The sequence below is a fragment of the Heteronotia binoei genome, chromosome 4, assembly GCF_032191835.1.
Source record: "Heteronotia binoei isolate CCM8104 ecotype False Entrance Well chromosome 4, APGP_CSIRO_Hbin_v1, whole genome shotgun sequence".
NCBI classification, from domain to species: Eukaryota; Metazoa; Chordata; class Lepidosauria; order Squamata; family Gekkonidae; genus Heteronotia; species Heteronotia binoei.
Genome location: NC_083226.1, coordinates 41,515,065 through 41,529,135, shown reverse-complemented (window position 1 = coordinate 41,529,135; position 14,071 = coordinate 41,515,065).

Sequence of the window (14,071 nt, the reverse complement as noted above, 5' to 3'; positions counted from 1 at the left end):
ATTATTATAGTATGACAATAGTGCTTGGTCCAACAATGTGCAGGTGAGGCCATGGAGTCAAATCCCTGTTCTGTTATGGAAGAGTACCAGGTGACCTTGGGCTAGCCATGCTCTCTCAGCCTAAGCTACCTCAGAGGAAGTTTGTGATAATAACATGGGCGTCACGTGGCATGCCACCCTGAGATCCTTGGAAGAAAGACAGAGCAAGCAAGCAAGACTGATTGACTGATTTTTGGACATTGTTATGTACTGGACTTTATGTTTGGCAAGAAGTTTTCACACACCCAGGGAACAGCAGGAGCGTTAGGGACGTGATGATACATTTCAAGATCTGGAGGTTGAACAGTAACCAATGAGCAGTCTTGGCGTGAAACTTGACTGCCATTATTTGATATGGGGATCTGGGGGGTGGTTCTTGTGCATGCATATAAGAGGGGCCATGGCCCTACCATTTTGTCTTAGTATGTAGTTATGAATAAGGCCAGTTCCTGTTTGAACTGTTATGCATCCCACCAAGTATTTTACAGACATGGACTTCTAATTTGATATATTTGATAAATATTCAACATCAAAACTCACAGAGGAGAATTTGAGGGGAGAGGTTTGTGCTAATTCTAAAAACAAACCCTACATGTCTGTATATGGTTACTGGGGCAGCTGAATAGGATAGGTAGATATTTTATTTCTAAACTATTTCATACCTGGAAGGTTAAGGATCCTGTTTCTATTGGAGTGGGTGACTCAGCATACCGGAACATTGGAGGGGGAGGTGCGCTATATCAGTCTACATGTGTATAGGTGTTATCTCTTTGAATGGGATGCCTCTCTTTGTCTTAACCTGGGAGCTGCCCTCTGAACCTTCCTCTCTCACTCACTTTGTCCTCTCACTCGCATCACTTGGCCTTCCATGGAATCATATTACTCTGCAGGTCTGTCCTGTAGATGCAGCACCCTCATACTCCCACACACATGATGCCTAGCAAGCTGGCCATTTGTGACAAGGAAAGCACTCTTTATATTAGGCTTCTCTCTCTCTTTTCGACTGCAACCTGAATGTGAACTGAATCAACTTGAATCAATGTTAAGTTTACCTTTTTTGCAATATACTTCTTGGGAGATTTATTTACTGCACTTGGTATCACGCTTCTATGACCAGGCAAAACTCTGTTATATTAACCAAATATCCCAATAATCCCCATGTCTTATGCAGGGCAAGGTCCATGTCCCTTTCAGGTTATCACTGCAGTGAAATTTGGGCTTCTGGGTGGTAGACATTTCTTCCTGAATAAGGAAAATGAAATAGCAGAGAAGAGACCATGCACTTATTGCTGGCTTTACAAGCTTACCAATAACATTTGTTTCAGACCATTTTTCTCAACAAAAGCACCTTTAGAGCAAATGCATTTCTTTCCTTTTTAATATAATAGTATGGCCCATTTAAAGATGGTTGGAGGGGACACCCATTCTTTGCAGCAGAAATTGAAAATGTGTGCCATGAGGTATATCTCTGAATTAAGAAAAAAGATTGCTAGGTATACTGAGGCCCATTAATCTGCTAAGGCTGTGTTAATGTGGCAGGCAGGTAGATGGTGAAGTACAGCTGCAATACAAGAAAAGAGAGTGAATGTTTGATCCTTAAAGAATCTGGGTCTTCATTTGTTGTTTTTCCTTCCCAAAACAAAACTGGAAATTTGTTGCTGGGAAACATTTTCTAGAAAGAGCAATAGGTTTCCAAAAAGTAAAGACTGGACTGCAAACAAACATGGAAACCCAACATAAAAAGCGGTGCAATTAAATCAATCTGAAGGGCTAACAGTGAAATTCTTTGCTGAATTATTCCAGTCAAAGCTCATTTAATTCCAGTGGGGTAAGAATGGAACACCCTGACCTGAGTAGCCCAGGTTAGCCTGATCTCATCAGAAATCAGAAGCTAGGCAGGTCCAGCCTTGGTCAGTGTTTGGACGGGAAACCACCAAAGAATACCAGGGTCACAGCACAGAGGCAGGCAACGGCAACCAGCTTCTAAACATCTCTTGCCTTGAAAATCCCACTGGGGTTGCCAGCAGATGTGAATTGATAGCAAGCAAAACAAAACACAGCAAACTACTGGAGTAACTGCATAGGACTGTCCTGTGAATATGTAGTATGGCTTAGCAATAATCCTGAGGAGAGAAGGTAATGAAATGATGAACACATTTGATCAAGTCAAGGCTGACAATGCTAAAGGGGCTGTGCCTCAGTTTGTTGTATGAAGAAGGTCAGAGGTTTCATCTCTGCCCATCTCCAGTTTGAAGGATCAGAGAGTATGTAATGTGAAAGACTACCACCGAAGTCCTGATGAGCTGCTGCTAGTCAGAATAGACAATACAGATCTTGATAGACAGATGGTGTGAGTCAGTTTTTGGGAGCTTCAGATGCTCCATTATGTGTTTAGCAGAATGGTCAGATGCAGTCTTTGTTCTGGGGATAATTAAGAGAATCTGACTTTGGCTATAACTCCTCCCATGGTGCTTTTTTTGCAGGTTTTATTTCTTACTCTCCTTCCTAACCTGCTACAGCCACATGTGCATAATGACTGCTTAAGCTGGAAAACATTTGCTGTATTTTGGCTCAAAAGTGAAAAAAGGCAGCTGTAGTTCCTTAGGAAAAGGAACTGCTGAAGGATCTGGTCAGAATGACCCCTACAGCACTTGTTTGTTCCTGGGTCATTTACACTTCCACTCTACCCACAGCCTCAGCGTGGTTGTCGACATAACAAAAAATCATTCTGGGATCCTCTGCTTTGACATTAAGGAACTAATAGCAGGAGAGTGATACCATAGTGTGGCACATCTATTCTGAGATGAAGAGAAGAACTTGCCCCGTCTTCCTTGTGAAAGTTGACTCAGTCTTACCATTATTTCCCCTTCAGCCTTTTACTTTTTGGCAGGGCTTTTTTGTAGAAAAAGCCCAACATGAACTTATTTGCATATTAGGCCACACACCCTGATGCCAGCCAGCCAGAACTGCATTCCTGTGCATTCCTGCTCAAAAAAAGCCATGCTCATTGGTCTTTATTTTCTGCTACATTTTGGACCAACTAGGTAACAGCATCAATGTTTTGTTTTACAGTATTTTTAGCAGTTCTCCAATATCAAGTTGTACCTGCTTGGCCTTTCGTTTGTTTTAACTATATTCCTTCCTTAAGCACCCAAACACTCATTTTCATTGTTTAATTTGCTTTATGTTTCTTTACCATCATATTGCCATGTTTCAAAAGCAATTTCCACTTCTCTGACACGTTCTGTATCAACTTCTACACTCACAGTCTATAATTACCTCTTCTACTAAATACTCTTTCTCACCAGCGTGTCTATTAACTTTCTTATTGACCTTTGCTGCCATTCATTCATATGCTAAGCATCCCTCCTTCTGCTTTCACTGCACAAGACATTTTCTTCTTTCCCTTCTTGTCTGAGTCTTTCCTGTTCCTGCTTTTTCCTTTCGCCTCTCCTTTCTCCCCATAGCTTATAGACCCTTGTCTACTACTGATGGTACAGTTGGCCACGTCCTTTTACCCGATTCACCATATTTAATGAAATCATGGACATAGGATGGCTGTGATGTACTAGAAAGCTTTCTGCCCAAAAACAAGATAAAACAAAACTGGGATGAACCTGTAGTTCATCTGGAACATCAGCCTGCTCCACACAGTAGACAACCATCTGCCCTGGAGGGTTAATAAATAAGGCATGGAGGCCAAGGTCTTCTCCTGGTGGAGCCTCAGCACTGATATTCAGAGATTTACTGTCTCTGAATATGAGACTCTCTTTTAGTTACCATGGCTAGTATTCATCAATGGATGTGCAAGCACCCTGCTGTATACTCCTGATGCGATGCCTGTGGATCAATCCATGTAAGGAATCTTCCGCAAATTTACATTTTTAATTACTATAACATATCAATTGTTTCCAATGAGAAATTCTTGACATCTTTAATTTTAGAATCAGAATTGTTAATTATAACAACATTTAAATATAGCTCACCAACAGTTGCTCAAAGCAGCAAAGATAAAAATAATAACAGTAGAAATGGAAAGTTGTTCTGCTTTTTTCATGGTTGGTGCTTGAAATAAGACAGCCAAATAACTCATCAATGCATAATGATCTTTCTTTTGAATTTGGTATTTTATGTTCTTTCCTTATGACACTGAGCAAAACTAATTCATTTCCCAAGCAAGATGGAAGCCATGTTCTCCTCAGCTTGAGGAACTGAGGTGAATGTACTGGGTTATGGGGTGGGAAAACCCAATATTAATAGGAGGGAAGGAACAGAATCCACCACCTATCCCTTAACCATTGTAATACATGTATATGATAGTGGTGGAAAGCACCATCATGTCACAGCTAACTTATGGCACCCCTGTAGGGTTTTCAAGGCAAGAAATATTCAGAGGTGGCTTGCCACTGCTGCCTCTAGATAGCAATCCTAGTATTCTTCGCTGGTCTCCCATCCAAATACTAAACTTTCCATAGGGCTTGGAAGGCAGAAATATTCCACCAGGCATTTTGTTGTGGACAGTGACTGTCTGGCATTCCTCTGCCACCCCACAACTTCTTCCTAATTCTTTTATAGCCCTGCCAGCCAGGGGACTGACGGGTACAAAAATTTTCCATCATCTGGATACTATATTTATCTACTGTTTTAATGTTGTTTTAATTTTATCACTTGTTGTATGTGTCCCTGATGTAAGCTGTCCTGAGCCCTATTCTTAGGGAAGGGCAGCCAACAAATCAAACAAATAAATAAATAAAAAGGGCAAACTTGCTTAGCTTTCAAGATCTAATATGATCGGGCTAGTCTGGGCTATTCAGGTCAGGGAGAGAGGGAGGGATGACAACAAATTTGTATTTTCACATATTTTGATGATGAATAAATCATTAATGATACTGGAATGACAGCAGACTGGGGGGAAGTTCTTTTTTATTACACTTTTTAAAAGTTGTACAAGTACGTCTCACCCACTCTGACCAAGTAAAGGGCCTGGCAAATGTTCTTCATTATGAGCAAAATCCATATTTTAAAAGTATCCTTTATTCCCTGCTGAATATCTAAAGTCTTATCTATATATCTGCCTTAGATGTCAGGAGAGGGTCGCCAACCTCCAGGTGAGGTCTCGATATCCCCCAGTATTACAACTGATCTCCACATGACAGAGATCGGTTCCCTTGGAGAAAATAGCTGCTTTGGAAGGTGGTCCTTCCTTTTCCCAAACTTCACCCTCTCCAGACTCCCCCCAAATCTCCAAGAATTTCCCAACATGGAGTTGGCAACTGTTTCAATACACCTCAAGGTATGGGGCCAGAGGAGAGCAGAAGAGGTGACAGCAGGAGCACAAACAAGTCTACAAGGCCCAGAAGAGAGCCTGAAGCCCAAGAGGCAGTATTGTTACATGGAGGCTGCAGCAACTAGCCCTAAGGTACAGATTGTAAGCCACTGAGCCTGGACTGGTTAAGTGTCACCCTGTTATTTTATATCAGGTCTTTCAACCTTCTGTACTTGAAAAACAAGTCACATCAAGGCCATAGCCAAGATTTCATGTTTGGTGGGGCCCACAGCAGAATTTGTTGTTGGGGGGGAGCACTGAGGGGCCACCTGGTTTGGCAGCCCTGGGCTCTTGGCACTGCAAGCTGCCTTGAGGTCTGCAAGCTAAGCCCCCTTCGCCTGGGCAGTCATAGCAGCTCCACTTCCCCACCCCTTTCTTATGTGCCCCTCTTTCAGAGAGACAGAGACAAGAGGGAGGGGAGGGGAGAGGAACGGGAGGGGAGAGGAAAAAGTGAAAAGACCAGCAGCAATGCTACTACTTGTTCAGAGTGGTGGTGAGCAAAGGGGACCGATTGGGGGCTCTCCAATTGGGGGGCATACAGTTAGAAGTGGGAGTTGAATGGATGGGCCTTGCCTCCCCTGGTCCCCACTGTAGCTAAGGGCCTGAGTCACGTTTCCAAAAATGTAACAGACACTTATAAATATAGCATAAGTTGTCCTTCCGGTAAGAAATTTGTCTCATTGAGAAGAAGAAGCAATTCATTTTCTTCTGTGTTCACATGGCCCTTGATGACTAAGCTGCCAAGGATTTGGGACTATTGTCTTTCAAGATGGATATGTGAAAGCCAGTTAAATTAAAGATCATTTATAACTCACAAGCTCCCTTTTCATAGTGTCACGTATGAATCCCCTCCCACTCCGCCAGTTGCTATTATTAGATGAAAAATGGTAGTTTAAGTTTGCCTGCAGCAACTTCTTGACAAACTCTTAATTACAACACTACAATGAAGGCCACTGTACTGGACCGACAGATTGCAGTGACTCCCTTTGCTTCTCATTTCCAATTTATAGCCTGATTGCCCTACCCTCCACCCCCAGCCTTTAAAAACTCTTCTAACAATTATAATGCATGGTTATTGCAGAGATTTATTCAGTCTCAATATTATTTCCATTTCATAATATTTCATTAAACTTTATTTGTGTGTCATTAAACTCACACCCTCTCCGTTCCTACACTGCAGTTATCTTGTCATCATAAATCCACCCTTAATGGGATTTTATTTCTCAACTAACAATAAAAAGTAATGAAAAAAATGAAAATTTTGTAACAAATGATTGCAAAGTGCAGAAACTGAGCCAGTGGGCTGGAAAAAAGAGATAAGTATTTTTTTTCCTTCACTAACGCAGCAATATATTAACAATTTATATGCCATCAATTCAAATTGTCTAATTGGATTGGAGAAATTTGGACAATAAGTCTGAAGGGCTGTCTCCTAGGAGCCATTTTCTATGATTTTGGAAACATTTTTTTAAAGATCTCCAACAATAAAAAAGAAGAAGCAGAAGAGAAAAATAACCTGGCTTCCGAAGACTGTCACAGGATGACAGATAAAAGGATATTGTCAGTAAAAATTACCTGAAGTCTGTACGCTCCATCCCTGTACTGAACTCCAAAGATTTCACCTCCTTTTCAAGGGCCATCATATCGATGCAAACTCTTTTCTTCAATCTATAAAGAACCCAGTTTTCTGTAAATAATGGGAGGGCAGTGAATCAGCAGCATATGCTCTGACGCAGTATGGCATTCCACATGCTACCTCCTTTGCTGAATCTGGCTTCATACGACCACCAGCTATAACACGAATGGGTTTTTTAGCTGGACAACTGCTGGCATTTATCATGGACAAAAGAGCAATTCCTACTGGCAATAAGAATATTTACAGAAGAAACTTAAGCAGGTCCACTCAAAGTTCTACTCAGGTTTATTCAGTGGAGCTTACTCCCCAAAGCGTCTTCTTAGGATAGTATTGCTCCAATATTCAATTGCTTATGGAACAATTCTAAACAGGTCGATTTATAGGTAAGTCTCATGTTATTCCATGGTGTCCTTAGGATTGCAACCTCAATCGGTTAGATTAATTGACTTTAAAATTTTGGTCAGCTGCTGCCCCCAATGACTATGTACCTGCCATCAAGTTGCAAGTGACTTATGGTGATCCCAGTGAAGACTTCTGCTTAGCTTTCCAGATCTGATGAGATCAGACTATACCATATCATTCCACATCCCATCTACCAATGATTAGACATGGATTTATTAAAAATTAAGAATGATACTTTGAATATACATATAGATCAAAATTGCAGATGGAAATATTAAGATGCATTTTTCTCTTGTACAGAAGAGAATGCCTCTTCTAAGAGGATCCCTACTATAACACAGGTGCATCATTCAAAAACAGAAGATAATTTTGGTTATGACTGATTTGGCTCACAGCAGCTCTCCAACGTCTCCAGCAAAGATATTTCACATCACCTGATCATCTTAACTGGAGATGCTGGGGATTGAATTTGGGACCTTATGCATGCCAAGCAGATGTTCTGCCACTGAGTTTCAGTGAAAATAAGGCATAGAACGCTTAACCGCCCCCCTCCCCTTCAATGAGCTGATAGACATTCTGCTTCACAAGTTATGAATGTGGTGCCTGGGACCACAGAGTGCCCCATTAGAGAGGGGTTCAGGAGGCAGGACATGACATTCTTGTTGCCAATGTCTGAGAGGTACATTAGGCTGAGAGCACATAACTAATCCCAGGCCACACTGTGAGCACTCACCCAGTGAGTGAGGATTCAAACTAGAGTCTCCCGTATCTTAGTTCAACTCTACCCACTACATCATATACGCATAAACAGTTATGGGGGAGAGCTAAATTAGCTGTGACCTGGCCTCAGAGCTGAGAAAGCGTGGGTTGGGGACATTGGCCCTGGAATAGGACCGGCATCAGTCCAGCCCAGAGTGAGAAATAGAAAGATGTAGAAATAATGAAAATAAGCGAATTAAAATATATGAAAAATGTGGGGCAGGCAAAATAGTCCAAAGCAGTCTGTTCCAAAGTACCCAGAGCAGCCTGTTTATGGTTCCAATGTGGTTTCCTATGCTGGCTGTCCACAAGCCTAAATTCGCATAGCTTCAGCAGTACTACTTCTTTCTTTATGTTCAGATTCTGCTTAGTTTAGTCCATTATCTCTGTTAATTAGAAAATGACCTTAGCTGTTAGTATTTCTTGAAGGTTATCCCTAACAGTGCAAGCCAGCTTTTTAAGGCAGATCTTATAAACCCAGATTTCCTAGAAACATGCAATATGAATATTCTCCAAAGAAGCAGATACCATTGATGGATTAGAAATTCACAGAGATGTGAGGTAAACTGTATACATTTGGTCTTAATGTAGTCCATGCTCAATGTAGTTTCATGCTCATGGCAAAATGTATTCTTCTCTCATTGTCAACCGTATCTTGGTGAGGTCCTCCATCTTTCTTGCCTGAGATGACAAATGGCACCACATAGACTTTTCAAACCTCCACCTTTAAAGATGGTCTATAAAATATATTTTTTTAAAAAAAAAATGAAGCTATAATGCAGTCACACAATTTTTTAAAGAAATTAGAATTAAACTACTGTTTAGTGCTTATTGTACATGAGCAGTACATGGTGGGCTGAGGCTGAAGCTTCATCTAGTAAACACAACATAATTATATTTATGACTGATTTATTTACCATTGCAAGCCATAATTGTTTCCAGTAACAGCAAAAAAAATACAGAATTAACATAAAACAAATCCATTGTAGTGGCAATTGCAGTAGCAATGTGATGCTCAGTTCTCCTACCCAGTGCTCATAGATCGTCCAGTTGCTGCTGTAGTCTTGCACCAAATTATGCTTGTCTTATTATATTGCAATATGATTATGATTCCCTTTTGTCAAGGGGCAATGAGTGCAGAAACTGAATTATTATGCAAACTTCAGTACCTCAGCAGAGACACTAAGATGGCATTATTAAGGACGACTTCAGATATTAATACCTCTCTTTTAGGTGTACACGTAAGATTGTGTGTATGTGTGCATATGTGAAACACTTACATCGCACAGGTATAGTATATTGGCCAAAGAACCAGGACTGAGTGCAGCTCCCTAGTGAGGTCACATTTGATAGCAAATGGGTCTCTCCTAGTTTAATATATGAAATGACATTCTGTGGCCTTCCAAGGGGGTAGTGGGACTTCATAAGTGCTCGGCTGAGAGTCAGACTCAATGTACTCATTAAGATTCCTTTTACTACCATAAACCAATTCCAAACAAGTCTCCACATAAATGTGGTTATTTTCATCCACCCACTCTGCCCCTTTAAAACCTCAGCAGGCTCAGCTGTGCATCTACCATGGGTCAGTTCCACCAGACCTGACTAGGTATGGTTACTTAATCTTGCTCAAGGTTACAGCTCCTCTTGTAGGTTCTCCTTTCTCTCTTTTCTGTGCCTTCTGGGTGAGAGCCAGTTTGGTGTAGTGGTTAAGTGTGCGGACTCTTATCTGGGAGAACCGGGTTTGATTCCCTACTCCTCCACTTGCACCTGCTGGAATGGCCTTGGATCAGCCATAGCTCTGGCAGAGGTTATCCTTGAAAGGACAGCTGCTGTGAGAGCCCTCTCAGCCCCACTCACCTCACAGGGTGTCTGTTGTGGGGGAGAAAGATAAAGGAGATTGTGAGCTGCTCTGAGATTTGGAGTGGAGGGTGGGATATAAATCCAACATCTTTTTTTTCTTCTTCTCAGCCTTTCCCAGCAAGCTTGCCTACCTCTTCCTCACAGTCTCTGCACTTCTCTCTTGACATCTTCCTTGTTATCTCTGGGGCTCCACCAATGTTCCCTCTAAGCTGCAGAGTCTTGTGAGCAAAAATTCTACTTTGTGAGCTACTGGCATTAGAGCTGTGAGCTACTGCATAAATTATTGTGCTCTGGGGTCATCCTTCCTAAGCTAAGACAAAAATGTGTGAGTTGGAGGCTAAAAATTTGTGAGCTAGCTCACACTAACTTAACTTAGAGGGAACACTGGGTTCCACCTATGCTGCTCAAGCCCAGTACTACTCATCTCATCTCTGAGTCCTGTTCATCTCTTAATCCATTCTTTACCTTTTCCCCAGCCTTAGGCTCTGCTGCTGACTCTGAGCTCAGTAACTGATTTGTGGAAGAAGGCTTTCTGGCAACTGGTGCATGCCCTATTCCTGCTGGGGCCATTGTGCTTTTAATACAATACTGGGCATTGCCTCAAGCTCTCTTGGAACAGCTTCTGCCTTTGGCCCAGTAGACTGGATCTCATCTGGCCTCCTCTGCCACACCTGTGCCACACCCTCACCTACAAAGACAAGTACATAAGAGCATAAGAGAAGCTGTGTTGGATCAGGCCAATGGCCCATCCAGTCCAAAACTCTGTGTCACACAGTAGCCAAAACCCAGGTGTCATCAAGAGGTCCATCACTGGGGCCAGAACTCCAGATGCCCTCCCACTGTGCCCCCCCCCCAAGCACCAAGAATACAGAGATCACTACCCCAGACATAGTGTTCCATCTATACCTTGTGGCAAATAGCCACTGATGGACCTCTGTTCTGTATTTTTATCCAATTCCCTCTTGATCTATGCTTGTAGCTGCCACCAGTTCCTGCAGTACTGAATTCCACATGTTAAAGAAGTCCTTCCTTTTACCTGTTCCAAACCTACTCCTCATCAATTTCATTGAGTGCAAACAAGTTCTTGTATTATGTGAGAAAAGGAAAAAAGTACTTCTCTCTCTACCTTCCCTATCCCATGCATAATTTTGTACACCTCTGTCATGCCACCCATCAGTCATTGTTTCTCCAAGCTAAAGAGCCATAACCTCTTTAACTTTTCTTCATAGGGAAAGTGTTCTGTCCCCTTAATCATTTTAGTTGCCCTTTTTATATCTTTTCCAATGCTATATTTTTTTTAAAAAAATGAGGCCCCATAATTGTACACAGCATTCCAAATGAGGCCCCACGATGAGTCTGGGGCATGCATAAGGCAAGAAACCTTGTAAATTGTGAATGAAAACCAACAGCAGCCACCTGGCCAGCAGCCATGTGGAATTTTGCCATAGTTCAGGTGCAAATGTACTTGAAATGCTTGTTGTTTTAAACTGCAAACAAGTCATCCATGAGGCCATATTTGAAGTGATCAACTTGAAAGGAAACAGGCATTGTGAACAAGCTAAATTCAATTTTCAAACAGCTGTTTTCTGAGGTTATAGAGGTCACTTCTACACCTGCATGCCTGGAGAAATGTAACATATGCTTCCAGTAGTACACACGTGTCACCCATTATTAGATCCATTATAATCTGAATATATGACTCTATGTAATACAGTTTAATACATTATTTTTTGTTCAGGATATGTATGGTTCTCATATGTGCAAAGTCTATATAAACCTACCACTGAAATAGTTTACCTCGATGAGTAATTAAGGTGGCAAAAAACTCAGTGGGGCACAGCTGAAGTGGGGAGATAACAAAGCTGTATCTGCAAACATTTCTCATTCCTGTTGTTTCAACCCAAAAAATCCTCAATTTGATTTTGCTTCTCTCTAGTCTGTATCAAACTCACATTTTTATCTATTTTCTGAATAACCACAGCACATTTTTGTTGTAAAGTCAATACATTTTTAATGTTACTTATACTTCAACAAATCAGCATTCTACATATACCTGGACACGGAATGAATACCATATGCATGTTATATTTAAAAAAAAACATACAGCATGCTTACCTAGTGCAAACAAATCTACCCTGAAACCAATGACAGATAAAAAGGTAAAGATAGTCCCCTGTGTAAGCATCAAGTCATTACCAACTCATGGGGTGATATCACATCACAACATTTTCTGGGCAGACTTCCTTCCCCAGCCATCTACACTTTACCCCCAGCAAGCTGGGTACTCATTTTATCAACTTCTGAAAGACAGAGTCAACCTTGATCCAACTAAGATATGAAGGCTGACAACAGATGGCCAGCTTGGGGTGTTGACCAGAAACAAGTGCTGGCCAGAAACGGAGTGCCTGGGAGCCTCCAGACAGCATGCAGCCTGCCCCCAGAACAGGGATGGGCTATGTGTGCCCTGGAGGAGCTTCCGAAGCTCTCATGCGCCTCCCAACCACTCCCCAAGTGCTTCCTGGCCATCCATATAGCCTAGAAGTGCCTCAAAGCCACCTTGGAATTTAGGCATCACTTTGTAAGTGGTGCCTTTCCAAGATGGCTTCGATCCAGACCCAGGTGGGCTGCAGTTGGGATGGGAGGCAGATGTGCACATGTGGATGTGTTTTTTGGCCAACCTGCCTCCCGTCCCTAGGGTGGCTTAAACCTCCTGTCTGTTAACACCCAAGGGGGTATAAAAAGAAATGAATTAGGGAACATTGGTCCATCCTTGTTACAAACCAGGAGCAGACTAGGACGTCAACATTATGGGGTTAAATGTGATAAAAATCAATTGCCTTAGAAGCACAGAAGCTTTACACAGTATCCCTGATCCTCCATGTTTCCCAGTTAAGGGGAAAATGCTGTTCAAACAAATTACAAAGATGATATAACAAGAGAAAGAATTCATACTTACAAAAATAGAAGCACATCGTACATGACATATTCATGTAGGTACATTTAACTTATTGTGAACAGATTAGCTTCAAAAAAGGTTAACTTGCTACATACAGCTCCAAGCCCAACTAAGAAAGAGAATTAGAAGAGAGGTCCTATGTAAGATAAAACTGAAGACAATTAATGGCCGAAGAGCCTCAATATTTAACCTATGAGAAAGTGGGATCAACTACCAAGTATACTCACATGAGAGAATTCTTTTAACCCTTTCCTTCCCAGAGCCTCTTGCATGCAGAGTTATGATATCCAACAAAAACACCCCTAGAAAAGGACCTCTCCCCTGGCTCCACACCACTGATGGAGATATGTGTAAGTCAGAACAGGCTGAAAGGGAAGGCCACTGCATTTTGGAGCCAACTCCTGCCTACCTTGCATAAAGCAAAGACCTCCAGTTAAGTCTGTGCACTTGAACAAAGTAAGGGTTGCTGGCTTGCAGAAGCTCCTACTCATCTAGCATGGAGCCACTTTGGTGTAGTGGTTAAGTACATGGACTCTTATCTGGGAGAACCTGGTTTGATTCCTCACTCCACCACTTGTAGCTTCTGGAATAGCCTTGGGTCAGCCATAGCTCTCCCCCACAACAAACACCCTATGAGGTAGGTGGGGCTGAGAGCGTTCTTTCAAGAACTGCTCTTGAGAGAACAGCTCTTTCAAGAACTGTGACTGACCCAAGGTCACTCATCAGCTGCATGTGAAGGAGTGGGAGATCAAACCTAGTTGTCCCAGATTAGAGTCCGCACTCCTAACCACTACATCAAACTGGCTCTCAGAATGAGCAAAAACTCTGAAGTGAGAAAATGGATAGTGTTGCCAGGTCCCCCCTGGCCACTGGTGGGGGATGGAGGGGCTGGGCTGCCAGATCCGGTTTGGGAAATGCCTGGAAATTTTGAGATGGAACCCAGGAAGGCAGGGACCAGAGTAGAATTCAATACCATACAGCCCACCCTCCAAAGCATCCATTTTGTCCATCCAATTTCTGTAGTATGGAGATGAGCTATAATTCTGGGGGCTCCCCAGGTCCCACCAGGAGGCTGTACCTGGGACTGTACCAC